The 26,695-nt window shown below is 40.9% G+C and overlaps 1 protein-coding gene across 11 annotated transcripts in view; it reads right to left on the minus strand.

Moving 5' to 3' along the window:
• SOX5 (SRY-box transcription factor 5) overlaps nucleotides 1–26,695 on the minus strand; it is a 649,868-nt gene that overhangs the window by 112,937 nt on the left and 510,236 nt on the right. The window lies entirely within an intron of this gene.

Below are 26,695 nucleotides of genomic sequence, written 5' to 3' on the forward strand. Positions count from 1 at the left end.
TTCAGCTGTTCAGACTCGTTTCTGACTCTCCCTCTTGCCAGTGGAATTGTTCCTTAATAGAGTTTAGTTTTACCATCAAAAGTTCGATTTCAAAAGCGAAACGGATTCAAGTTGCAGAAGAAAGACTATTTAAATAGATACGTAGCCACTCTTCCATTCATAGCCTGATGATTCTTTTCCCTTATTCCCAAAATCCTCATATGAAAATGTTTTTCACAAGTTTTGTTTGGGAACGTGTTTTGAATAGGACTGAAGACAGTCTCTCCTTTTGTGCCTACAATTTGGTGACAGCAATACAGTTAAAGCGCAATTAACTGTAGATAGAGTGATAAAGTTTAGACATCTCATCATCTGATTTCTGTATACAGCCAGGTAGCCAGCTATCCAAATTCGGTAGCTTTTCACTGCACTGAATTGCAGGCACAAAAATTTTGATTGTCCTAAACATCTTGTTTCTTTTTTCTTTGCTGTCTCCTTCAGTTCTTCCTTGTCTTCCTCCTCCTCCTCTATTATTAAAAATATGCAGAAAAACGACAAAAAAAAAAAAAAAAGGAAAAAAAGAAGAAAGGGATGTCCAACTGTAATTGTTTCTTTGGCACTTCTGGATATAGACCATGCAATGGAGAAGAAAATGGTCTACCTCACAAGAGCACCTATCATCATAAATCAGTTTTTAATTTTACTGGTGGATTACAGAAATCAGATAAACATTTGCTGCCTTCCTCCCCTGTATATTGCTCTTTGAATTGACTTGGCCCAAGATTTCGTTAGGTGTGGGAGTCCTACCTGCCTTACAACTCCCAGACAATATCTGATTGGTATGCAGTGGGGAAAAATATAATAGCATTCACGAAGCAGAATACACGCATAATACGTGAAGTGCAGGATCTCACAAGAGGGGGAAAAGTACAACATAATGAAAATGAATAATCTTTGGCTATTTTCTTCCTAGTCTGAAGTAGTTCCTGAATGTACAATCATTTTTTCTGGCTTGACTGCCTTTAAATATACACATACCATACTCCTAGTTCAATTTTTAAGCCACTATAGGTATTAGAGGACAATTTACATGTGATTTGCATTTTTTTTTTCTGTGCCTGTGGTTTTGGTAAGTCTTCCAAACCTAATGACTGTTCTTTTGGCCAGCAACATAAATGCTGTAATCACACAATTATTGTTCTGGGAACAGTTTAATTCAGCATTTTGTTCTCAACCACAGAACAATTACTCAACAATTTTGGTTAACCATACCAGCTCACTGCCTGGAGAGGAAACGGAATATTCACAAGATCTATTGTCTTACATAAAGGCAGTCAGTAGATTCTTATCTTTTACAACTTTCCAGCATCTCTTTGCTCTTTGGGGTACTTCCACATACTCCCAGTTAATGAAAATAAATTACTAGCAGCACACTGTATCAGCTTATTCATCTCTATCTGTCGAATGCTTTTAATTGCGCATTTGCATACTAAAGAGAAAGGTGGATGTGCTGTGTCTGGGAGAGGGATGTAACAGAGCACTGGGAAAAGCTCCAAAAATACTGCAGTGGTGTCAACCATCTACTCAATTCTAAGCATAAACCATGGCCATTCAGGATTCACTTTTACGTTCTGTTCTTTCTGTGCAGCCTGCTGTACGAGACTCTGCTTTGGCAGGAGGTTGGACTGGATGACCCACAGAGGTCCCTTCCAACCCCTAATACTCTATGATTCTGTGATTTCTCTGTAGCAATAAAAGGAATTTTCTGATCAATTGATTTATTCCTGGTACTGTTCATACTGAAACACTGCTGGCCACAAAGTACTGCTGAGATCTCTCTAAGCACAATCTGAGACAGAGAACAGTTTTAAACCAGAACACAGTCTCGGGTCTGGACGCTTGGTGCCAGTGAAACTCAAGCGTTTACTGAAGTTCACAAACGCAAATCAGTGATTTTATTTCACATTAGTATGGGACAGCCACAGCCCCAATGTAACAGTGGGAACTGGTGAACCTCGTGGCTCTCCTCATGTCACACAACATGCCAGCACTTGATGCCACTGAGTTGGGTTGATGGGAGGGCAGGAAAAGCCCTTGAGATGCCTTCACTCACTCCCTGGTATGACTGAGGATGTGTAGGTTTATTTGAAACCCCCAATCGTTTTTGCCAGATGATAATTTTGGAAATGTTTACTAGAAGTGGGCACTTTTTTTTTTTTTAAATTTAGGCACTAACACTTCAAATGCTTTGTGCATTTACACACAATAAAGCAAATGAAAGTTCTGACACTTCAGTAAGAACAGATCGAAGTTAGCTCACTAAGTATCAGGATCCTTACATATTTTCTGCTCCGAATTTCAGTTCTGGAAGCATTTTACGGAAGCAACTATAAACGTTTTAATAATTTCTTCTCCACTTTTGTTTTTGTTTTGTCTTGCCAGTCACAGGCAATATTTTCATTCAGATCTGTGAATCTCAAAATTATAACTCTGGCAATGCTGCTGAAGAAGTAAAATTAAACTAATTAAACAGAGCTGACTCAATAAACTTAGTCCAATGGTAAGAGTGATCAAAAAGGAAACTAGCAGTAAACATGATGAAAACATAAAGTACTATTTGATTTTTTAAATGCATTTGGCTTTTAAGTAGTATTCAGCTCAGAAAAGGGACTTTGCAATAATTGAGATTTTATTAAGGGCAAAATTTGACCTGTAGGAACTTTGTGCTGAGCCCCTGGTCTGCTGCAGACAATATAAATTAAGCCCACTGTTACTTGGCAGAAATCACTTTAAATAATTTAAAAAAGTAACTTAAACCCCCCCACACACAAGGCATCTGTGGAGCCGAACACAGGCTCAAATGTCAGCAGCAGGAGGATACTGAGCTATGATACTTCTTTCTTGCTCCATTTATGACATGAAAGGTATGTCTCTTTCTTCATGAAGCCCAGTTTCAGCAGATGTGGGGAAAGACCTCTCTGCTGAGATCTGGGAGAGACAGTGTGAATTCCATTAAGAAAACAGAAGCCCCAATCCAGTTCTTTCCATTTCTTGGGCTTCATCAGGCTGCTGCACACATGCAAAAAGGGACTTCTTTAACTGCCGTATGTTAGAAAGGAAGCAGCTACCATTTGTGATCCCGTCACTGTGCCTCAGGCACCGTGCCTGTTGGCTGAGCCCTTCAGGCGATGCCAGCGCTGTTCCTGCCTTGTTTCTGGATTGCGATGACCCTTAGGCAGGAGCTAAGCGTTTCGGTGTTTGGAGCGGAGCCATTTCAAGGCATGTGCAGCAGGAGAAATGCAGAGAACATCACATAGGCAGGTGCTATGTATGTTTAGATGCCCCCAAAACTTCAGATCTCATACTTGAACTAAGGCTCTTAGAGGGTCTGTCTAAATGATGGCTGGACAGGATGTGCGCATGAACTCAGGAAACGCTCTTGGGTCCCTCAATTTAGGTGTTCCCAAGGGCTATCTAAGTCCTGTTATCAGAGAGTAAATACTCTTGTTTGATGTCACCCTAAGTCATCCAGGTAAGAATCCTAGAGAAAACGACTTTACCAAACAATTCTGCAGCTACTTTAGAGGTCCTGATACTGTTATCATATTCTTCGCAGGCGAGGAAATAAAAAGACAGCAGTGCTATACAACAACAAGCTGCTTGTGTATGGGCATGGACATCATTAATGAAAACCAGCTGCATTCCTGCAGCCAAATGGTTTTGAATAAAACAATCGTGGGGCTCCTTGGCACCTAAAGGAATGATTTAGGACATAAATTGCTGGCTTACCGAGTGGTCTTGAAACCCGTTACGTTTATACAAGCACATTAGTAACACTTTAATATCCCATAACAAATCAGTAACTACAAATACGTCTAACATGCGGTAAGGCAAATGAAAACCTGTCCAAAGGCTCTGGGTACAATACCTTTCTCTAAAAAGCAAAGGATTATTTCAGCAGTTCAAACCCCAAATATTTTGCCAGTGAGTTTGTTCATTAAAATGTGATCCATTCTGAACACATCAGGTCCCTTTAAGACTAAAAGTCAGAGCTGTGTGCTCTGAGCCTTTTCATCAAGATGACTCATTCATTCATGGGGAGCATGGATTGTATGGCTGGCTTATGGTAGCACTCTAAATTAGTACTCACACAATGGGGAGCTTATACAATTGCAGTAGTCCATATCCAGTAAAACTGCCTTAGTGCCTTGAATAATGGGCCTTGCTAAGTCTCTAACAGTTCTGTAAGAATCTCTAAACAGCTGCACACAACACATGACCTGTGCCATCTTTACAATGCCTGCTAACCATGAAAGCAAGCTTTGGGAACTATTTCCTCTGCACCCTCACCATTGGACAGCATCAATCCCTTTGCTTTTTAGATAACAAGGGGATTTTTTTCCCCCCTCTTTCTTTCTTACTTTTTTTTTTCCCCTTTCCAATCAGCTCTCCACTGATCATCCTTCACACTTTAGCCTCTGCTCCAGAATACTCCGGACAATAGTACTGATTCCATCTGTGCTCTCCATTAAAGCCCTCGTAATCCTCCTCCGAACAGCTGGACGCTAGACTCCACACACAGACACTCCTTCTGTGGAACCGTTTGGGTACAATTACGCTGAGGCTGTGCTTATTTCAAGTTCCTGTGTGCAAATGCCTCTCATAGGGTCCCCTAGGGCGGCATGGCAGAATGTCCTGACGCAACAAATTTAACAATACATGGAGACAGACTCAGGCTCGGGCCACAGTGTGGTGCTTCGCACTGACAAGAATTTTCTTAGACAAATGACAATATTAATGACAAGCTTCAAACTCCCACCATGTCACTAAGTAATCATGAAGAAGCATCTTCAGTTAATCAAACAGTTTTGATAGTTCTACTTTAAAGTCAGCAGAGCTGCAATGTGTGCGTTTTGCTTAAAAGTCTTTTTCAAGAGCTGCGGTGGTTTGGCTCTCTCCTGGAACACCATGTATGCAGGAGAAAGATTTCACAGTGTGTGTCATGGCTTGAAGTGACTGAATGTTAGGGAAGGCCCAGCAGAGCACATCCACAGGCTGCTCTACCTTAATTCTTCCAGGGACTTAACTTTCCTAGACTCAACCAGTGGAATAAGCCTCCATCACATCTCACTTCAGACAAGAAATACAGTAAATACGTATTCAGAAAAATGCAAGCATAACTCTAAGTTAATGATTTTTACAGGAAGTCTATGCGGATAGTCTAATTAAAGTCACTAGTGAGTCCTACAGATCTAAGTGCATCTAACGTATTACAATGTGACTGTATGTTTGTCGGCGTCTGTATACACACACGCATCATCTGTGCCCATACAGAACTATAAACACACACATTTTTCCAGTAGATGTGTGTGCACACGTCTCACACACCACACAAGCAAATGAGGAAAGCTATCTATAAATCTCATTTCTGGTATTTATTTTAAAATGTAAATGTGTGTGTATGTGCACATGTACTGATATTTACACATATATATATATACACACATTACCCACGAAACAGATGCCCCACACACAGGAGTCCACACGCATATGCAAGCATATAGGCATTCACCACACGAGAGATGGTGATACCCAAGGGAAAATTTAAAACAGAATGCAAACGGTATTTATCACACACCTCTGACAGTTTCACTTGCACAGCACACACTCTCCTGTCTGAACAGGGACAGAATCCTATAACCCCAGATCTCTCGGAAGTGTATTTTCTCTGCAGCCAACCGACAGACACATGCCTTTTCCCTCCCAACTTTTCACATTCTATTCCTGAGCTGCTGTATTACCCACCCCCGGTCCTAGACCAGAGGGACTTCTGAGCTGCTCTGTTTTGCAACCCATGAGGGCTAAAATGAAAGGGTTTTTTACTTACAGAAGTGGAGGATTTACAGTTTCCTCATGTGGCCCACAACACCTGCGTGTAGCCTTGAAAGAACTCAAGACATTAGACTCCAATCATAACATTATTTATGGAAAAGCCATTTCAGGCTAGTTTTCTAAGTTTGTTTGACCTATGCTATGAAACAATTTCACAGGCAGGGGGAATCAAAAATGTGTACCAGTAATGTATGCCAGTAATTCTTCTAAAATGCTCCAAAAGATACTTAAACTGTTTTTTTTAATACGCTGCTTTGATACAATACACTACAGAATACGACAGCATAAAGATTTTATTGCTATTAGTTGAAGATACCAGGCATAACGCACAAGTGGCAAGGAGCATGCCTCTCCTAAACAAGTCAACAAACCCTCCCTACGGCATCAGTCCAGGGTGTATTTACTGTTCTCTCACATGCGTTCTGTACGACAATACAGACAGGCTGTCCATAGTTAAGACAAAGATTGGCTTCTTGTTGTAAACCCAAAAATCCAAAGTACCTGGTTCAAAGCACAGATAAATACCTAGATTACACACTTTCCCACTAGTTCCTCCATCTCTCGAGAGGTCATTTATCCTCCAAAGTCCTTACAGGTGGTCGGCTGTCAGAGAACATACTTTTAGCTGAATTATAGGTGATTTGGCCAAGACCTTTTTGTGATCTGGGATTTAGAAATAGGTATCAATCATATTTTGAAAATTCTTCTAGGGCTCCTTCCTACCACATCGCTGTGTTCTAGAAACTTCAAATGAGTTTTACCCAAAAGATCTTGGCAAAATCTAGCATAAGGAAAGGCATGTTTGAGAAGTAACTCTCAGGTGCATTAAGAACATCAGTATAGTCCGTCAGGCTCCAGCAGATTTTAAGGAGTGCCAAATATCTGAGGAGCAACTAAGCTTTTATTAAAAAAAAAAAAAGTGTTCTCTCACAGTTTTCCTTGAGGAAACTGTCTTAAAATACATAAACAAGTTCCTGGGAGTTTTGTCACAGCATTTTTGCTGGATGTCTTTTCTTAATTGCTATTAAGTTGGGGGTTTTTTTGTCTGTCCTAATTAGCTCTGGCAGATAGTCCCCATTTCATCAGACATAAAAGCACCTGATAAAATAACCTGCAACCTTCTTCTTTTTTCTCACACTCCTGTGGTCAGATGGACATCGATACTAACATTACCTCCAGAAATTCCCATTTACTCTCACCTCCAATGGATGCAATCACCAGTTGTCGAACTTCTAGTTATGGGAAATGTGTGGAAATATAAATGTCAATTTAGGCACACAGAAGGAGCAGTCAGGAAGGAAAAGTCAGAATAATTGGCTTTCCCCTATCTTTGCTTACATGGCTCGAAATACCATCCCTAATCCTGCAAAACTACCTTGAAGCTGACTCTAACTGCACACGCAGGCTCCCCGGGTTCCCCTTTAACCTGTTCTTAAAACCAGGGCTCCCAGCCACAGCCCTGTAATGCTACAAGAGCTTCCCAGACCAGGTTCTTCAGCTATGCCCCACTTCAGTTCCTTGCATAAAATATTAGTATTTTGTTGCTAGGTGGTATGGCTGTTTTGGTAATGTTTTAAGTCTATCAAGAAAGCAGAAGGCCACCGAGGTAGAAACTGAGTCGTGTCTGAGCAGTGACACCAGGCTCTCTTAATGCAGCTCTAAATCACAAAGCTCAAGTCTCCATCCAAATCTCCACAACAAATTCAGCTCTGGCATTTCGGCTCTGCCTTTCATAAAAACAGGTGAAGGCTGAACCCCAAGAAAGTTGTACCACAGTTTGAAGGTTTTGGTTCAAACCTTCTCTAAATATAATGGCAGCTTCTTTCATTTCAGTATGATCTGTATAGCAGGTACAACATCCCATACTCCCCTTGTTTCATGGGAGCTGGAATTTCACCAGATGGTACACTAAACAGTCAGCTCCAGGGGCGCTGCTGAGAACAAGCTTTTGGAAATCATCTATAGTCTCTTTCCAAACGAAAACCAACCTCTGACCTAGTGAACCACTGCTAGATGTACTCTACACACTTTACTCATATAACGCAGCTGCTGACAGCATGAACTGCATGCCAGAAGCAGAATTTGGAGTTTTTCCTCTCCCATCTTCTCTGTATCACTTGTCTCCAAAGCTCCAAATCACTTCAGGACAGGATAAACTCCCCACCTCCCAAGCCCTGACCTTTGCATAATGTGGACTGGACATTATAATACACAGTCACAATCGAAGTATTTTTACTAAGCAATACTCTGATTTTCTAGCACAAGAAGTACCAGAAGTAAAAACGTCTGCAAAGATCATCTCTTATGGCTCAACTAAAAGTCTGTTCACTTCCATTTTATTAAGAATTGTATTCAAACTGCTTATTGGTGACACTAGAATTGTACTCCAGCAGCACCACAGTAACACAGGAGGGAATCCAGTCTAACACTCTGAGGCTGTAAAATGGGATGCTGCAGGAAACAATGTTTTTATTTCAAGTAAATCTTTTCTTTCATTTCTAGGTATCCTGCTTTTCTCCCCTATTTTATGGCCAAATTCTGCACTGAGATACACAAAATCAGCTCATGCTGACACTGGAAGGAAGTACACATGTACAGGCAAGGAGAGATTTAGCATTTCCTGATCATGAAATAATCTTAATTCATCTGTGCTTTCTTTGATACTACAGCTGGCATGGAGAGATATCCTGATGTATGGAATGTGCGCACCAAGAAGATAAGATGGCCAAATGGCAGCTTTCTGCAGGCACTTTTTCTAATAAAGTTAGCTAGACCACAACTCAACACAAAACCTTTTATTTGTAATGTCAGGGTAGTTCAAAAGTTAATAGAATCAATGCTTTTAGCTTGTGGGGAGGCAGAAACAGATCTCTTTTTCAACATGGACCGAACTCTTACATATGGAAGATTTCAGTCTCCTCTTTCCACTGCTAAAAATGAACGGGATTTCACATAGGTTCACCTTATCGTGGACAAAAATAATTTCTTTAAGAACTTCACAAAATGTCAGACCAGCTCACCAGACAGTGGAAGAGCGCTACTGCTGATTTACACTAGGTGATGATCCAACACAGGACCCTTAGGAGCCACAGCTGAAACAGCCAGTTCTGCAATGTCCCAAACTGTATATACAGCACTCACCAGGATCAGCCATCAATTGTCTTTGACTCCCATGCAGATGTTCAGCTGGTATTCATAAATTCTTCCACGCAATTAAGGACAGTATTTTATCTTTAGAAGACACCACGTTTCTCTGGGTTTTACGAGAATATGCCCTATTCCAGAGCGTGAAAAAGGATCACTGAGAATTCTGGGAAGATGTAATAGACCAAATCCCATGAAATTTGTGTTTTAGGCTGCAAATCTGAATGATCTGATTTGCTCTACTTATATTGAGCCCAGGACGAATCAGTGAATCCACCTATTCAAAGCTCATTGAAGATTTAGGCCCTTGGACATTGAAAGTGCAGAGAAACAGTCAACAGCGAGCATCCTCACCAGGCACTGAAAAGGCCTTGGGACTCCCAGTGGAAAAGTATAAGGAGTGATGAAACAGGCAAGGAGCTAGAACTGGGTGAGGGAAGGAGGAAAAATAATATCCACTTTGGTAAATGGCCTTCTACTTCAGATTATAAATGAATTTACAATCCACTTAACAGAAAAGACCTCACTGCAAGCTCTGAGAAATATTTTAAGAAAACCAGCAACTCCTTATTAATTCGCAGTTGTCCATGAGTAACCAACTACGCACCTGAATTCCTGAAAGACTGAATCTTGTAACGAGAACAAGATAGGCCCATATTAAAACTTTTAATGACTTTAGTTAAAAAAAAAAAAAGAAAAAAAAGAAAAAAAAAGGTGGAACTTTGCAGCCAGCTGGCTCCATACCGAAAGCCAGGCTGCACAGCTTGAACTTAAAGCTATCTTAACATAATGAATAAGTGCCAATAATTAGCATATGTAGTGTGAACAGGTTTGCTGGCACAAGCAAGTGAAAAACTCCAAGGTAAAGTTATTATTAGGGAGTAATTAGCTCTGTGAAGTAAATGAGTGAAACAATAGCTGCCAGCACTGACAATATGGCTAACATCTGACTATGTGGAAGATAACATTGTAAAGTATTGCTCCCTGAGCTAGAATCTGTTAATAACCATATGTTAGTGTAATTAATGCAGAGTCTTTCTGACCTGTTGTCACGTAAGAACAATACTTTCTTGGAAACATTCAAACAGGCAGCCCTACACTCGTGGATGGCAAAAAATAATCTGGGAAGTTGCTTACAAACACCTTTTCTTCTGCATTTCTTTAAAAAGAACTAAGAATCAGTAAAAGGGGGGGAAAAAAAGGGAAAAAAAAACAACTTATGAACCAACCGCTTTCAAGGTTGATGCCAAAGATTTCAAACCCTGGATCAGGGGTTTCCAGATCAACTAAATCAAACCCTAAAGAACACTCCTGGATTTTAGGGGTGCTTATAATCCCTGCCCAGACCAAATTCTGTATTTTGATTATTTATACGAAGTGGCTTGAACCCTTTATCCAAAACAAAATCCTTGAACTCCGGAGCATTCAAATCTGAGACTGGGCTCTGAATTTTTGGCTTGAGCCCATTCCTAAATTGAATAGATCACTCCAGGTGTCTGACATTCATCACACATCTGCCAAGGTCTTAATATATTGCTAGATAGGGAGCATCTCCATTTGTCCTCTACACAGGACATCTTCACCTCCAAATGAGAGGATTCTGTGACTACGAAGTGCAAGGCTAAAGATAATTTCTCTTGAGAAGGTACTAAAAATCATGCCCAGAACTTCTCCATAATAAATGGCACCGATGCAATATTTTCCTCCCTTCTTCTCAACAACTCAAAATGTTTCAAAGAGGTCTAGTAAATAGAGTTTGCTCAACAAGCCTTACATAATTACTGTATTTTCAAGTCATCGTGCTGATGTAGTGTATCCTACAGAGTATGCATAGCCCATAAAAAGCACCCTGTCTCTGAAGCTCTCTGGTACAAAGACCTTTACACTTTAATTTGAACGCATCTCTATTCCAATTGAGCATCTCATATGCACCTCGTTAGAGCGTGCACACTCCTTGGCTCAAAGCAACAGTTCTATAGAGAGGGCAAATTATGGTCATACATCCCAAAAGAATAGCCTTCATTTCCTAAAGAAAAAGTTAAATAACTTCAAGAATCTGGCCATATTTAATTTCATTTAAGAAAAAAAAAATCCAAAATTCAATGCAAGCTTATTAGTACTTTCTTCCCTTTTTAGTGGGGCAACTTAGAAAAAAAAAGTAGGGTTTTTAATGCTTCACAGGCTATTATGACCAGGCAAAGGAGCCCTGCATGTTTGAGATCTCACACATTCATCTTCTCACTAAACATCTATTTAAGGCTTGTGTGATCTACCTGTCAGCACCAGTGATCCATAAAGTGTTTGAACCTCCTGTCACAAACTTCAGTGCTGGTTTGATCAGAGGCTTTGTGCACACTAATCACCCCCTTTATCTTTTCTAATGTTAGGAGAAAAAAAACACAGCAAGGCTGTCTTCCAAACCTGACTGTAATTAATCTTTCCATGGGGGAACCTGCCTGGTTTGAAGAAGCAAGATCTGATGGGCTGCTGCTCTTTTTCTGCAAGGGTCTTATTTTTCCTACCAGGCATCTTTACACTTGAGTGGTACCCTTCACAAAATACTTTAACTATATCCCAGTGACAGTGAAACAACCTTCAAGATCATCCTATGAATGAAACCACCGGTAACTTTGCTGAGAAAAAGAGACCAATGAAAGGAGTTTGACAGAAGCATGTTTAAATGATTCCCTCTTTTTAACTGCATGGCAAAAAAGAGAATCGGAATACCCACTGGTCCCCTTTTCACGTCTCTCCTAAGCTGCTCTCTTCACTAATAGGCCCATCGTTGCCCTTCTCTTACTCAGCTGCACACAAACCTACTGCAAGCTGCAGGCGTTCCCAAGAGGGAACAGAGAACATCAGGTGCTTTTTGGTTTTATTACAGCTTGCCTTTTGCCACTATTTGCTTTATGTGGCATAAGGGGAACGAATGCTGTGTGGCATATAGACTACAATTCAAAGTGCACTTTCGATGAGGTCCATACTGAATGGGAATGAGACAAATAAGTTTAAATTGACTCACATCTTTTCTCATAAAGGAAGCTTCCTTCGCTCCTCGGCATCCCTGAGTCCAGGCATTAGTAGCAACTTAAAGTCCAGTGAGCAGACGGTGGGAAGCAGAGAGAAACTGATGCTGTGAAACCAAACTGGGTACGTATTTCACAGCAATTCTCAACCTAAATAATGTCAAAAGCCTTGAACGCACTTTGACAGATTGATCCACGAGTAGGCAGACAGGGTTCATTTGGGTAATTACCTCACCAGAAGGAAGAACTTAAGGGATTCATGCAACAACATAGCAAGTAATTGGTGGGAGGCAACTATCAAGATCACACTGATGCCCTGTATCAGCCAAGGCTCTTTAACACAAGGCTGTGTCACACAAAAACACTCACTCTCAGAATCCAGGTGAATTCAGAGAGGGAATTAAGTGAAGTTACGTGAATCTTCCTATTACTGTCATCATTTATTAGTTATATTGTGAGAAAGTTCAAAGGCCTCCAGAGGTCCAACATCTGACAGTGCATGATCAAAGCTAGCCCTGCACATTCTTACATCTTTTTTTAAGACAAGATACCACAAGTGTGAAACGTGATAAGGTAGAAAGGAGTAAATGTCTACCAAGATTATTTAGGGTGCTGCGCTTGGCTCCAGTCTAGATTTCACGGATTTACTAGTTGTCTGCAGGTAACAGCAGCATTAAAAATTGAGGAAAAATTTGGGCAATACTGAGGCTTTCACCATTCTGGAAAGGTTACTCTACACATTTGGGGCAGTTTGGAAACAAGCGTAAGACAGGATATGAAAAGTGAACAAACAAAACAATGAGGTGAGCATCACCAGCAGAACAGATCAGGATCAGAATGAACCATAAGAGAAAAAATATGAGCAACAGATCTGTGAAGAACCTTGGAGAAACAACAGCAAACTTGAATTTCAAGTCAGGGAAAAGAAGGAGCTAACGCTGAAGAATAAGGGTCCAATAATACCAACAGAAGTAAAGGGATGGTGATCAGTGTCTGGGGGATGTCCTAGCAGGGAGACAATGGAAGTGTAATGACAACAAAAGACTCGGCCACCAAGTCCTAAGACTGACAAAGATGTGGTTGAAAGTTTTAGTTGGGAGAAAAGAAAAAGCTGGATTTCAGAAGTGCCATATCAAAACAATCAGGAAGATTTGGGACAGGAGACAGTGGAAGAAGGAGTCAAAGTGGCTTCTTGGAATATGAATCTGCTTGATCGGGAGGAAGATGATATTGCTACTAATAATAAAGAACACAGGAAGCAGAAAGGCTTTGGGAAGACAGCTAACGACTTCATTTGAGGTCAGTGTCTCCGTCCAAGATTGATGTTCCCTGTAGCTAGAGATTAAGATACTTGAATCACCACTAATTTACCACCTTTCCTACTTGCTGGCCATGGAGAAACACCTGGTCTTCCAGATTGTGCCCTGTACTGAAGCTTCACAACTAACTGCCTATACAGTCCATCCGAATTTGATAAAGGACACAGGTCAATATCCAGATAAACTCTGTACCATATAAACTTTGATTATAGAGTGAGGACAGGACTACACTAGCTAGTATCTTATCCAGTACACAAGCCTATTGGTTCAAATCTAAATCTCATTGAGTAATTAAGGGTTCAGGATGTCTGAGATTCTACAGAGAATATAATGTGCTGTAAACAGTATCTTGGGCACAGATAAGACTAACAAAATATTAAAGAACATTTGAACCATCCTATGCATTTCAAGGAAGAAAGGGAAGACAATTCATTACAATATCATTAAAAAGCAATGATGTAACTAATAGAAGAGCAGGATTTCTCTTCTCTTTTGCTGCCTTATGCTTTCTAACCCTTAACCCATCTCATCACGGTATGATCATATTGCTCGACCAAAAAGAATGACAGTCTTTGTTTAAGTAAAATAGCTGCTTCAGAGATCATTTAGATCTTCCAGTTGGTCACGTCTGAGGAAAGACACGCTCTTGTCTTGTTTAGCTGTAAGAATTAGGTTTCTATATTTTAACTTAAACAAGATGACTGACTCCTCCAAACTTCACCTTACATTCCTATAGTGAGAATAATGCTTATGCTCAATGCTGTCCTGTGAAGTTTAAAATAGTTTTGCCTTTGCAGAGCTGTGTGCACGTGCGCACACACACTTGAGGACAACGGCATTCTCTTGCCCAGCACCCTATGAAATTCATTCTCCTGAGCTTTATTGGCGTTGAACGTGTACCTGCAAGCACTTATCCAAAGCTCACATCCAAGTTTGTACTTGTTAACTTAAAGCCTGCTCGCCTGCACTTCTAAGGAGAACTGCTTGGGACAGCTGGCTGAAACCTTGTCTGCAGGAGTACAAATAATCAGCCGAACTGGATCGTACAGTAGCAGTAACAGTAGTACAAAAAGCAGACACCTTCCCTGCAGGACTCAGTGAATGAAGCAGTTACAAACATTGGTCCCTCCGCTGATTTTGCCTTCTTCAGATCATTCACACCTCTTCCAGTCCTCTGTGATGGAAATAAACACTGCAAGCAGGCATTCACCAGCACTATCATATCCAAGAAAGACGTGAACAAAACCAACTATAATTTTATCATGCTACAATCCAAGGAAAAACTAAGCAAACCGCACTCGTTCCACTCTGAAAATTATTACAATTAAAACCACTTCTGTCCTAGCGGTTTGCTGAATTGTCAATGCTGACTTCCACATGCACACACACAAAATGTTTAGTACAGAGAAGTTAGCCCAGCTGAAAAAAAACTGCATTATGCTGGTGACGTACACCTTTTTTCAGTGGCAGCTATGAATAAAGCACTCATGAGTGAATCTCGAAAGGCTGAAAATTTCAGTAAACATCTAAGCCTCCTCTAAAATCAAACAGGCAGTCTAAGAAGATCCCAATTTCTTTCATATGTCTAGCTGCTTCTGACACCAGCTGAACAAGAAATTAATTCTCATCCTGTTTTTCCTCTGAAGCCCAAGAGAACTTTCATCCCTCTCACAGTATATGAGGCTGCTAAGTAAAATCAGCGTATGTTGTAAAGTAACATGAGTGAACTACAGAAATGCAGAGAAGTATGTTTGTGAGTATGTGTATATTGAGGAGAAGGCAAAGAGCATGCAAAGGATGTTAAAGAAAGTAATAACCTTCAACACCCAAAAGCTTCTGTCTTGACCACTTACTGAAATTTAGTCTCCCAAAACAGTGCCTGCTAAAGACAAAGGATTTTATTACTGCTTTCAATGGGTGCCGGAACAATTCCATGTTTCTAAGACTTCATGCTTAAGATGCTTACGGGTAAAACTTAATTTTTCACTAAGAAAAAAGGTTAAACGAAAAATTCTGTCAGCACAAGTTTCTATGCCTTAGCCTGTTCATCACTTCATTTTAAACCAAATATTGAATCCCTCAGTTTCCTGTCCTGTGAACACAGAGCTGCCTACCCTATGAATACCTATTTCCCATGGAAGCAGGAGATCAGAAAAACTGTGGAAACTGGAAACAAATGGGGAAAAAAGGCAGAGCCCACTCTATTCTTTCATTAGGGTTAACAGTTACAGTTAACAGTTCTATTTGGATCTATGGCTGCCTTTTCTGATCAATATTTTTAGCTGTAGTTGGTAGGGACAAAATTACTCAGTTCTCATAAAGGATGTTCCTTTTCACTTGCAAAACCCAGAACTTTGACAAGCACTATTGGCACTGCTTCTGCATATATACTTTCTGAAACATCAGCTAGTGCCCTGTGTTAAAGATAATTTCTTGTCTGTCAAATATTGTGCCCCTATTTAGAAAGGAGTATGTGGAGCAGGTAGAGAGACTGAAAAGTAGAAGGGGACAAAGCAGAAAGCATTGTGTCAACCTCAATAACCATTCCACATGGCTGGAACAAGTATTTTATTTTATTTGCCATTCAACAGCTTAACTTCAAATAGGTGTTTAATTAACTCAGAGTGGCAGTCTAAACGTTTAGCCTGAAGCAGCCTGATAAAAAAAGAGTATCTACAAACTGCATTTGCAGATTTAGAGCATCAGGCAGGAGAAGAAGCTGTTAATTGCACAATGCAGAGAACTCTTATGACACACACATATAAAGTGTAAAGATGGAACTCCAACATAGCAAAGTTTCTGCTACACCAAGAACTTTATGCAAGTGTAAAGAGCCTAAAGGACAGAAAATGAGCGCACTTATGCCTAAAACCTGTTTCCACAAAATAAATATATACCAGGTATGAAGTAACCGATGTATTAAAAAAATACGAAAGAAAAATATAGGAAAGCATTTTTATAAAAACACAAGCACAGTATGTTCAGAGGAGGATGAACAGGATTAAAGATTTTTAAAACTCAATCCAAAACACCTTAATATTGGCTTAAGAAAAGCTCAGGGCTCACAATCGCCTAACAGAAGCTGGGCATTCTACTATGAAGATGGAAGAAATAAGGGGGGCAACATATGTCTTGCCTCCACTACTTGACATCCTATTCCATGGCAGAGGCATAGGTTTAGATAGTCCCCCTTCTTGTTTCTTTGGGACTGAACAAGGGACTATGCCAAATTAGAAGGAAATGAATGCTCTGGCAGCTGACTAATTATTTTGACCATTTGACTTCTCGCCCACCACCCTACAAAACAGGTATATACCTGGCATGCAGTGATACACAGTGACCCTTAAAATCAGATGATCCTTCCCAAATATTTCCTGTTAAGGTATAGTCAAAGCCTTGGCGATGCAATAATCCACCTCCCTTTTTAGTTTATTATATGAAAAGATGTCACACTGTGACTGTTTTGATCAGTGAATAAACAATGTGCCCAGCACCTGTCTTGGCTTTTATTATCACAACAATCGTGGTTTGTTTTTTTAATTCTGAAACATCAGCAGCTCTCCCCTAGGTGAGCATGTGTTTATGCCGCCCCTACTGTTGCCTTTGTGGTTTCGTTATTAGCAAGCCATTAAATGAAAAACAGAAGAGGCAGGGGCAGAGAAGGGAAAAGCAGGCTTCATGCACAGCCATTTGCGTCTGTTAAATACTACAAGTTGGCCTTAGGTAACCAAAACCCCGAGACTGGCATGAAAGAAGGTTAAGTAACCCAAAACTGAAAAGAAAGCAAGTCAGTGAATGAACCACTCTGAGTTGGAGCAGATCAATCCAGGACAAAAAAAAACCCATGGGCAGGCATCCCACTCGCATTTAGCATGGCTTAGCACAGCCAGAATGGAATAAAAACCTAGCAGTGGTCAAGGTGAGGAGAGGGCTCATGCATAACAACTGCTACGTGCCTTACACTCTGATTTCTTTAGGCAGTTTTCATGGAATCAAGGGATGCTTGAAAAAGAAACGTACGTGCTGACAAAGTCTTGGCTTTGTTACAATGAATGTATCTAGAAAAATGTAGATGCGTAAAAGGTTAAAAACGCAAGGAAAATTGTGTTCTCACCTTGAAGAGGACAGAAGTTGACTCTCACAAACTTTTTACCAATTTTTCACTCACATTTTACTGATGGATCAGGTCAGGTTTTCTGCACGAAACTCTACAGATGTGCTTCAGTGGAACGGCACCAACAGAAACAGGTCTCTGCACCTATGAAGGATTGGTTTCTGCGTGCTGCCTCGCCTCATTCTCCCCCTGCAACCACTGCAGGCTGTATCCGATTTCTATCACTGAAATACGACATTCTACAGAAAACCCATAAAAATGGAGACAAGATAAAAACCCAGAAGGCCTGAATCTCTGATAGCTCTGCACTTCAGTTCACATTCTGTGTTGCGGCCCAATGGGAGACGACTGACAATCTGGGTTCTGTTCCTGGTTCTGGCAATGAGCTACAGCCTAACAATGTGCAAGCTGCTTCCCCTCTGTCCTCAGTTCCCCTGGTTTGAAAAACAGGATGCTTGAAAGACAGAAAGACAGACAGAAAGACAGAAAGACAGACAGAAAGACGGACAGAAAGACGGACAGAAAGACGGACAGAAAGACGGACAGAAAGACAGAAAGACAGACAGAAAGACAGAAAGCCAGAAAGCAAGCAAGAAAGCAAGCAAGAAAGCCAGAAAGACAGAAAGACAGAAAGCAAGCAAGAAAGCAAGCCAGAAAGCAAGCAACAAAGACAGAAAGACAGAAAGACAGAAAGAATTATTCCAAGATCCAGTGACGATGGTGCTACGTAAAATCTGGCTCACAGACTATACTAATATCCGTGCAAACAGGCTGTGAAGCGCAAGTAAAACTTAGTGATTGAATGTTATTTTGTACAGCTATAAGTAACCACAAGGGATGAAAAGGCAGAGAAGAATCACACTTGGCAGTTTTGAAATGGGGGGATGATGCTTCCAGATCAAAGTTTCCACACACATGCAGGAACATTTGAATTTTAAGTCACTAGAGTATTTTGACATCTCTTTCTGCTGTTTAATAGGCAGTAACAACAATTTATCATAGTTCCTCTAAGATATGTAAAACAAAAATAGCCAAGCATTATGGGAAATCTACGTTGCCGAAGCCTTCTGAAATAATCTGAGTGAAGACAAATCACGAGTTCAAGAAAGTGTCCTTCATGTAAGTATTTCAGTTTCCTTCTGAAGCAGTAAGAACCCTCGAGATAAGGACCAAACTTCCTACCCTAATCTTTATTTCTAAAAAAAAGGGATTGGGCAAATAGGCTCAACATCTTAAGGCCCACTTTTCCCAGGAACTGGATAGAATTAGATCTGAGTAGGTTTATCTCAATCGAACTAGGATAGTTTTTATTAAAAAAAAAAAAAAAAAAAAATCCATATTTTAACCAGCAAAGTTTAATCCCTTCTTTTCCTGTGAAAACTCAGATAAGTTTGATTTTGCGCCTCTCGCTGTCTCCATATTCCAGGTATTATGTCATTGCACATTAGACTGTGTCAACACACCGTGACTTCGTCCCCGCTAATGCAAAACCTCAGAAAACATGGAGCCAGGAGATAATTTCAGAGAGCTTTTTTTTCTCTTTTTAATGTAACTCGGTATTTATCCTTCCATATTTCTGACATTTCCATTGAGCGATAGTCCCAAAACGAAGAAAATCAGTCTTTCGCATGCAAAGCCGTCTTTAAGCAGACTGTTGAGCAGCAATCGTTCTGGGCAGGTGAGCTTCACACATGTCTCCAGAAGCATCGCTGCCTTGCCAAATCCAAGAACAGCAATGACAGGCTTCCAAGGGAGCCTCCTCGAGTGCCCTGTTGGTGGGCAGGCGGCTTATATGGAAGGGCACCTCCGGAAGGAATGGGGAGACGGTGTCCAAAAGAAAAACCGGTGCGAGGCTCTTAGAAAGTGCCCCCATATTCTAACGTTAAAGAGCTGCCCGTGGGAGAAGTTTGCATGCCTGAACGTGAGAAACGGTTGCTTTTGGAACAGTTGTTTTATAAAACGGTCCATTTTTTTTGCATTTATTTACAAAAACAGTGGCTCAGGTCCCTTGAAAATAAAGTTAATACAGAGAAGGAGATGCGTGGAACTTGATACAACTGCTGCATCATGTTACTCTCTTGTGTACCTTGGTCATTTGTTTCAGCACAAAGTGTCTCTAAATGCTCACGTTCTGATTTTATTACGTTTTACGCTAGCACAGGAAGAGGGAGTTTCAGAACCCTGCCATCTATGTGTTATGCAAAAATAAAATAGAACTTCATTGTTTTTTGAGTCAAACAATGTAATGAACTATGTTTATTGCACTGGGTAGCTAAACACTGACAAAACCAGACAACACATTTTAACAGAAAGAACCAATTTTGGCAATCACACTATATAGCATCATTAAAGTCCCATCTTCCCCTGTTAACTACTGCACACTAAAGCAAATGTCAGCATGGGGGGGGGTAATGTTTCTAAATTAACGCCCTTCAAACACTCTTTCTGACAGTTATCTTCATATTTTCCACAGATGCTGCCACTGCCACAAAGTTAGGCACTAAAATAGATACCATGCCAGTGTCACATCTAGGCTGCACTGATACCCTTGCCACTGCAACCGCTGGTCGGTCTGCACCAGGAGCAAGAAGAGAGGATCTCAGAGGCACTGTAGATGACATTTGGGAAGCTCTAACAACAGATCAAAGCAACAGAGAGTCATCAGCAGAAAGTATGTCTCAGGCTGAAAGCAAGAGTCCATCCATATTCATTCCCCAGATACGCATTATCTCTGGTAGATTGAAATGATGCAAGTTATTTGACTTTTGCAGATTCACAGGGCAGCCTGTAGAGATGTAGCATTCTCTGGAGATTTTCCTACCCTGTAAATCATTACGCCTATATTCTTAATTGTTTGGCACAGCTCCCAGGACATCCATTACCTCTCTTCTGACTAACGCATATTTGTATCTGCTCACCCCCAGGGCTTCTGACCAAAAAACATCCTGGCATAAAGAGAAGGGCATGAAAATAATGCATTTTAGGTGTGTGATATTCCATCAGGATACCTGAACAGTGTGGGCCAACTGAGCCACTGAAAAACACGGTACCAGCCTCTTGCCCCTCTTTGGTTTGCATTGCCTCTCTGGCTGTCTTAACATCGAGAGAGTCAAGAGGATCATACCGGAGAGTGTGGCAGTCCTATTCTAAACAAAAGCTAGAAAGACTATTCAGTACAAGTTACACACGTTGGTAGCGTTGGGTACTGATTTACCCATACCTTCTGCCTACAACACACCTAAGCTCTTGCCACAACTGACCAGTTCTCCCCAAAGTAAGCCAGGAAACCCAGGTTGTTAGCAGTGGGCCCTCCTCAACAGCAGGTGAGACTGTAGGAAAGAAAGAAGTAAAGCAGGCACGAAAATATCTGTGCTACTTATAACCCACTGTGCTGAGACCTGCTCCAATAGGTGCAGAAAAAGTGCCTGGTTTCTAACCCTTGGTTCCCCTTTGAGAAACTCCGAGGAAGGTCCTCCCAGCCATCTAACGATGGTATTTGTGGAGACAGCAACAGCAAACACTGGAAAAAAGGGAACTCCTTTTGCAGAAAGTGTTTGCTCTTTTTAGACCATTCCCATGACTGCATCCAGGCTCTGAGGGGAGTGCAGTAAGGGGAAGGTAAAAAGGAATCAGTTCTGTGGTAAAAGAGAGGAGAAAAGGCAAACGCACGTACCAAAAGAGAGACAGACTTCAGCACTGAGGGCAGAGGGACGGAGGGCGTTTGTGCAAACACAGATTACATGTGCAATTCATTTGAAGGCAGTGGCATTTTTATCACATCAAAGTCTCAAGGGATCTGCCATAAAGGAAGCCCTTGCCTTGCTGCCTTGGCTGTCTGAAAGAAACACCTGTTACGCACGACAGAAAAAGACCAAACAAACAATAGGTGTAGAAGGGAGGCCATGGTTCAGACAATGCAAATCAGAGAAGCACAGCTTTCTCTAAATGAAGGGCTAGAATCCTATCAAACGAACAGCTGGGGAAAGCAGCATTCTTTATATTTGCAGGGAAGTTGCACAGATTATATGATGGCAACAAATACAATATACGTATCTGAGTTCTGCTTCTAGGCACCGGAAAGGACAGGAACCTCCTAAGATATCCCCGAGTGGAAGAATAAACTTGTTTGAGACCAGCTCCAGGAAAAAAGATAGCCGGCTTTCAAAAGAACACAATGGACAATCTTCCTCCCACGGGGCCTTTGCATGAGTTTCTGCTGAGAGGATACTGAGCTCAAACAACCCTCACAAAAGACACAGAAAGCAAACTTCTGATTTCAATAAATCCACCTCCATACATGGCGGGGATGCGAAGAACACCTAAAATGGATACATTTCCTATTAAATAGGAAGTGTGAATATTACTAACCCAGACTACAGAATTCTACATCAGTAAACTGATTATAAATTGGATTTCTTTATTCTGACTGTACCAGAAAGACAGAAATTCTTTACTGCGCCGTAACAAACAATACAAGGGAAGCACACTTAAATAACACCTTGAAACTCCTGACACAGAAAGCTAAAATTCTTTAAAAATAACATTTCAAATCTGCCTTCCATCTCAAGTAAAGAAGAAATACAAGAAATAGAGCGTAATTGTAATTCCAGACACCAGAATATATCAGCTCTCCAAAACTTTACTTCCTAACACAATGGCAAAGAAACTCCTGGATCTATCATGTATCTGGGCAGGTATCCTACCCAGGGAAGACTCCTGCTGCCAGAATCGCGTTCTGTGGAAGAACAGAGGCAAACTTTATAGGGGTGTTTGTACACATAGAGCCATCCAAAGAATCACAAAAGTGGAAAAGCAGGAAGCTTGAAAGTTTTATTTCCTTGAAGTTTTCTAATTTCATATAGTTTGAGTGCATTTCTGCTTGCTTTGTATCTCCTGGTGCATGCATCAGCCTATCTGCATCACTGGAAAATACTGCGATCATCAGCATCTCGCACCAAACTAAGGGTTTTCTCCATTCGCCATGATTTCAGCTGAAGAGGAACTGTCACCAGGGCTGAAGAATTCATAAAGCCTTGAACAGTTCACATCAGCTATAATTTGGTAAGTATTAATGACCTGTGGCCCCCACATGGAAAAAATCCCTATTCCTTTCTCAAATCATTTAGAGACACTAAAAATCGACGTCCAGAAAAGCAATCCTGTTTGTAATTGGTACCCGAATTGGAGCATTCCAAATGCATGCATGAAATTGTGTGCTGATGCGTGTATAAGGCTGTTTGCTTCTGTGTGTAAGGTGAGAACGTAATCAATCTGCAGTTTAATATATGCTTGCTTGTTCCTGGACTACAAATTTGGATTGCAGGGTTAAAGAAACTGGAAATGATGCTTAATTTAGACGTATGTGATTCTTAAGCATGTTAAGAACCTAAAACTCATTACACCCAGTATATAAAAAAGCCCCTCTCGCTGACACACTGCCGCTCAGTAATGCTTAAACTGCAGATAAGATTCTACATGCAGTGCGAAAGATAAGCAAACATATTCTCACCACACAGAGCTTTCAAGGGACAAATGCTTAAACAGGCTTCCATCAAATACTCCAAGCACGAGACTCCTTAATTAAAAGGTCTGTGGCTTTGAATTTTGTACCTTCAGCCTCGGTTTTCTTGCTAAAGCATAAAGAGTATGGTAAATTAGGAGGAAAGAATGAAATAGTGGCAATTTGTGATTACGACCGATCTGGTCCCAACCCCACTGAGGGAGAAAAGGGGAAGCAAATGGAGGGCACTGAAAAGAAGGAGTCAAACTCTCTTTGCAACATAGCCAGCCCAAACTGAACAAAGGCACTCAAACAATCTATCTCCCTTCACAAGGAGGACAGCGCTAGAAAAAAAAATCTTCTCTGTTTTGATGGAGACCAAAATAAAAAAGGGAGGAAGAAAGGAAACAAGATACAGAAAGAGATGAGCTTCATAGTCCGGGCTCCTATCCACCACACCAATGAATTCTGCACTCGCAGCCCAGAGGGCCAACCGCATCCTGGGCTGCATCAAGAGAAGCGTGGCCAGCAGGTCGAGGGAGGGGATTCTGTCCCTCTGCTCCGCCCTGGTGAGACCCCACCTGGAGTCCTGCGTCCAGCTCTGGAGTCCCCAGCACAGGAAAGACACGGAGCTGTTGGAGTGGGTCCAGAGGAGCGTCACAAAGATGATCAAAGGGCTGGAACACCTCTCCTGGGAGGAAAGGCTGAGAGAGTTGGGGCTGTTCAGCCTGGAGAAGAGAAGGCTTGGAGGAGACCTTATATCAGCCTGCCAGTAGCTGAAGGAGCATGCAAGGAAGCTGAAGAGGGACTTATTACAAGGGCCTGTAGTGATAGGACAAGGGGTAATCGCTTTAAACTGAAAGAGGGTAGATTCAGATTAGATATAAGAAAGAAGTTCTTTGTTATGAGGGTGGTGAAACAGTGGAACAGGTTGCCCAGAGAAGCTGTGGATGCCCCCTCTCTGGCAGTGTTCAAGGCCAGGTTGGATGGGGCTCTGAGCAACCTGGTCTGGTGGAAGATGTCCCTGCCCATGGCACAGGGGTTGGAACTCGGTCCCTTCCAACCAAAACCATTCTATGATTCTATGATGATTCTATGAACTATTTTCTCCTGCTAGACCAGGAGAACACAGCATTTCTCCTGTAACTCAAGTGACACTTGGCACTTCTCCCATGCTGATATTTCAGGTTGCAAGCTGTGCTGACAATACGTTACAGGTAGTTGGTGTATCAGTATTATGTACTTTTACAACCATTAAAACCACACAGAAACACAGTTAAAATAATGCTACTTTGGATGAAAAGTCAAGGACTCAAACATTAGGGAATGCCAGAATTAAGGCTGTCAACATAATTTCAATTTTCCCTCTTGTGAGTGCAGTCTACAATTATATTATACTCCCCCAGGATACCATTTTTTATTCAGTATGTATGACAGAGATACATGGAAATAAAATAAAGATACCTATTTAACTTAATTCTGGCACTTGTAACTTTCAAATGACTTACTTCATTACCTAAGTATTTCTTTGTATACAATTATTACAGCACACAAAAGTACAGAAATATCTTTATCATTTCTGTCCAAATCCATTTTAAATTGCTATCCACGAACAACTTCGTTGAAACTATCCAAGTTTCAACTTCAGACTAATTCCTGAACACTACCACTATTGTCTTTCAAAGAAGTCAAATCCAACAAAACCTATTTTGTAATACATACAATTTTAAATTATTTTCCTCACTGTGCCAAATATTTATAAATGCCAAGTACTATGAATTACATTTGTCCCATTTAATTATTATTATTACCTTTCATATAAGCCTTCATTGTCGTTTTTATAACTTTATTATGTTTATCTCGGAACTTCAATTCTTTCATTGAACTCCCTAAATATAAGAAACTCTAACATATACTTCTTAGCCTCTCCAAAGCATTTTTCAAACTGATTTGAAAGAAAATCTGAAATGGTTCCTTACATTTATTTACCCAATACACACTTTATTCAACTTTCTTACGTGGAGGTTGAACTTAAATAGATATTAAATACAATACGCAAAAATTCAGACAGCTGGCGCGAGATCTGTAACTCTCTAGTTCATCTTTGCTCAACAGAGACTTCCACAAGACAACTGTACCCTTCCCTCTCTTTCTCCAAACTTCTCTGTCAGGCTTCACTCACTTTGCCCCTTCAATCACTATCCTTCAAGTGATTAAACTGTTTCATTTACTCCCCTTACAAACGCCAAGCATAAGTAATTGCCCTCCACATAAATTCATACAGTACAATTCAGTACCAGATAACTGGTAGAAAGCAGACAACAAAAATAAAGCCATTTCCTCTGGTCTCTTGCATGCTATTATCACCAACAGTGAGCTCATCTTGCCTCCTTAACTATGCAGGGTAAGGCATCATCAGCTTTGGGATGCCAGCTGTTTGGGGAAGATCCAAGGTGGCGAAGACAGTGGTGTTGATTCAGTAGGTGGAACCATCTGAATCATTTTAAGCCATTATTTCAGCAGAGAGTTTGAAGTACTCTATTTCGAATGAGGCATCAAAATGAAGTCGTGACCACTTCACACGGCAAGAGATGAATCAGAAAAGCAAGTCATTGCCAGTAGAAACTAAATGATGCTCAAATTTCTCCCTCTTGATACCTAGTATAGGTACTGGGTCTGGTAGCAACTCTGGAATGCCAAACATAACCTGACTCTCAAATACAGCCACTTTGGTTAGAAAAGCAACCATTTTAGATAGCACAAGCTGGGCAGAATTAGATGTCCAGATGCAGTGCTTGAGGCAGGTCGAAATATTACCGCAATGTCCAGTGGACCAACCAAACTCTACACTGGCTGTTACCGCTGTCATTACAGACTCAGTCTAAGCTAATGTGCCCTCGCACCTCAGCTCCTGCTCAAAATCTCGCAATGTAAGTATCACCAAATAGTACCACCAACAAACATACACCAAAAAAAGTTCCCTCTTCTACTCACGCTGTGTATCACTGAAAAGCACAGAAACTCCTAAAGAACCCTAACAACAAATTTGTGAGTTTAGTTAATGCCAGGTAATCACAAACATATTCCATAATACCAGACAGGAAATAAATGAGATTCGCATTTGGCTTAGAGTTTCATTCTCCTCAGGATGTTTCAGGACGTCACGTGCTATACAAACTAAATATTGCTTGGCCAACAGGGGTGAAACTGCCCGATTCAGAGAGATCACCAGAATGATATGCAGTTTTCAATTTTCAAATTCAGGTTTGCTCCGGAGGGTATGACCCTACAATAAATGCTCTCGAATTATGCAGCTATCTGAGTCATTTTGCAACTGGTGACCCTTGTAATGATGTTCTCGTTTTCAGAGCCAATGGGATGCCACACAGTGATTTGTCTGTTAAATTGAATCTTAGCCTCTAGATAGATAGATAGATATAAAGTTTATTTTGAAATGTCTCCTAGTGCCTCTGAGTCTGACTGATGTGAGATGTTATTTTGAACATGCCAAAGCATCTGAACAGCTCCAGTCCTTTCTTTTCAGCGTGCATTCCTTGATAAGTGGCAAAGCTTCCCACTTATCAGTCACTCAAAGTGACTGTGGCTGTCAGTTGTGTACAAAGCGCAATCAGTTTGGAAGCAGAGACACCAGCATTTTTCTTCTCAGCTTGAAGCAAACACGTTTTGACTGCTAGTCATTCAATTTTAAAGCATCTTCAAT

The sequence above is a fragment of the Opisthocomus hoazin genome, chromosome 1 (assembly GCF_030867145.1).
Source record: "Opisthocomus hoazin isolate bOpiHoa1 chromosome 1, bOpiHoa1.hap1, whole genome shotgun sequence".
In the NCBI taxonomy this organism is placed as follows: Eukaryota; Metazoa; Chordata; class Aves; order Opisthocomiformes; family Opisthocomidae; genus Opisthocomus; species Opisthocomus hoazin.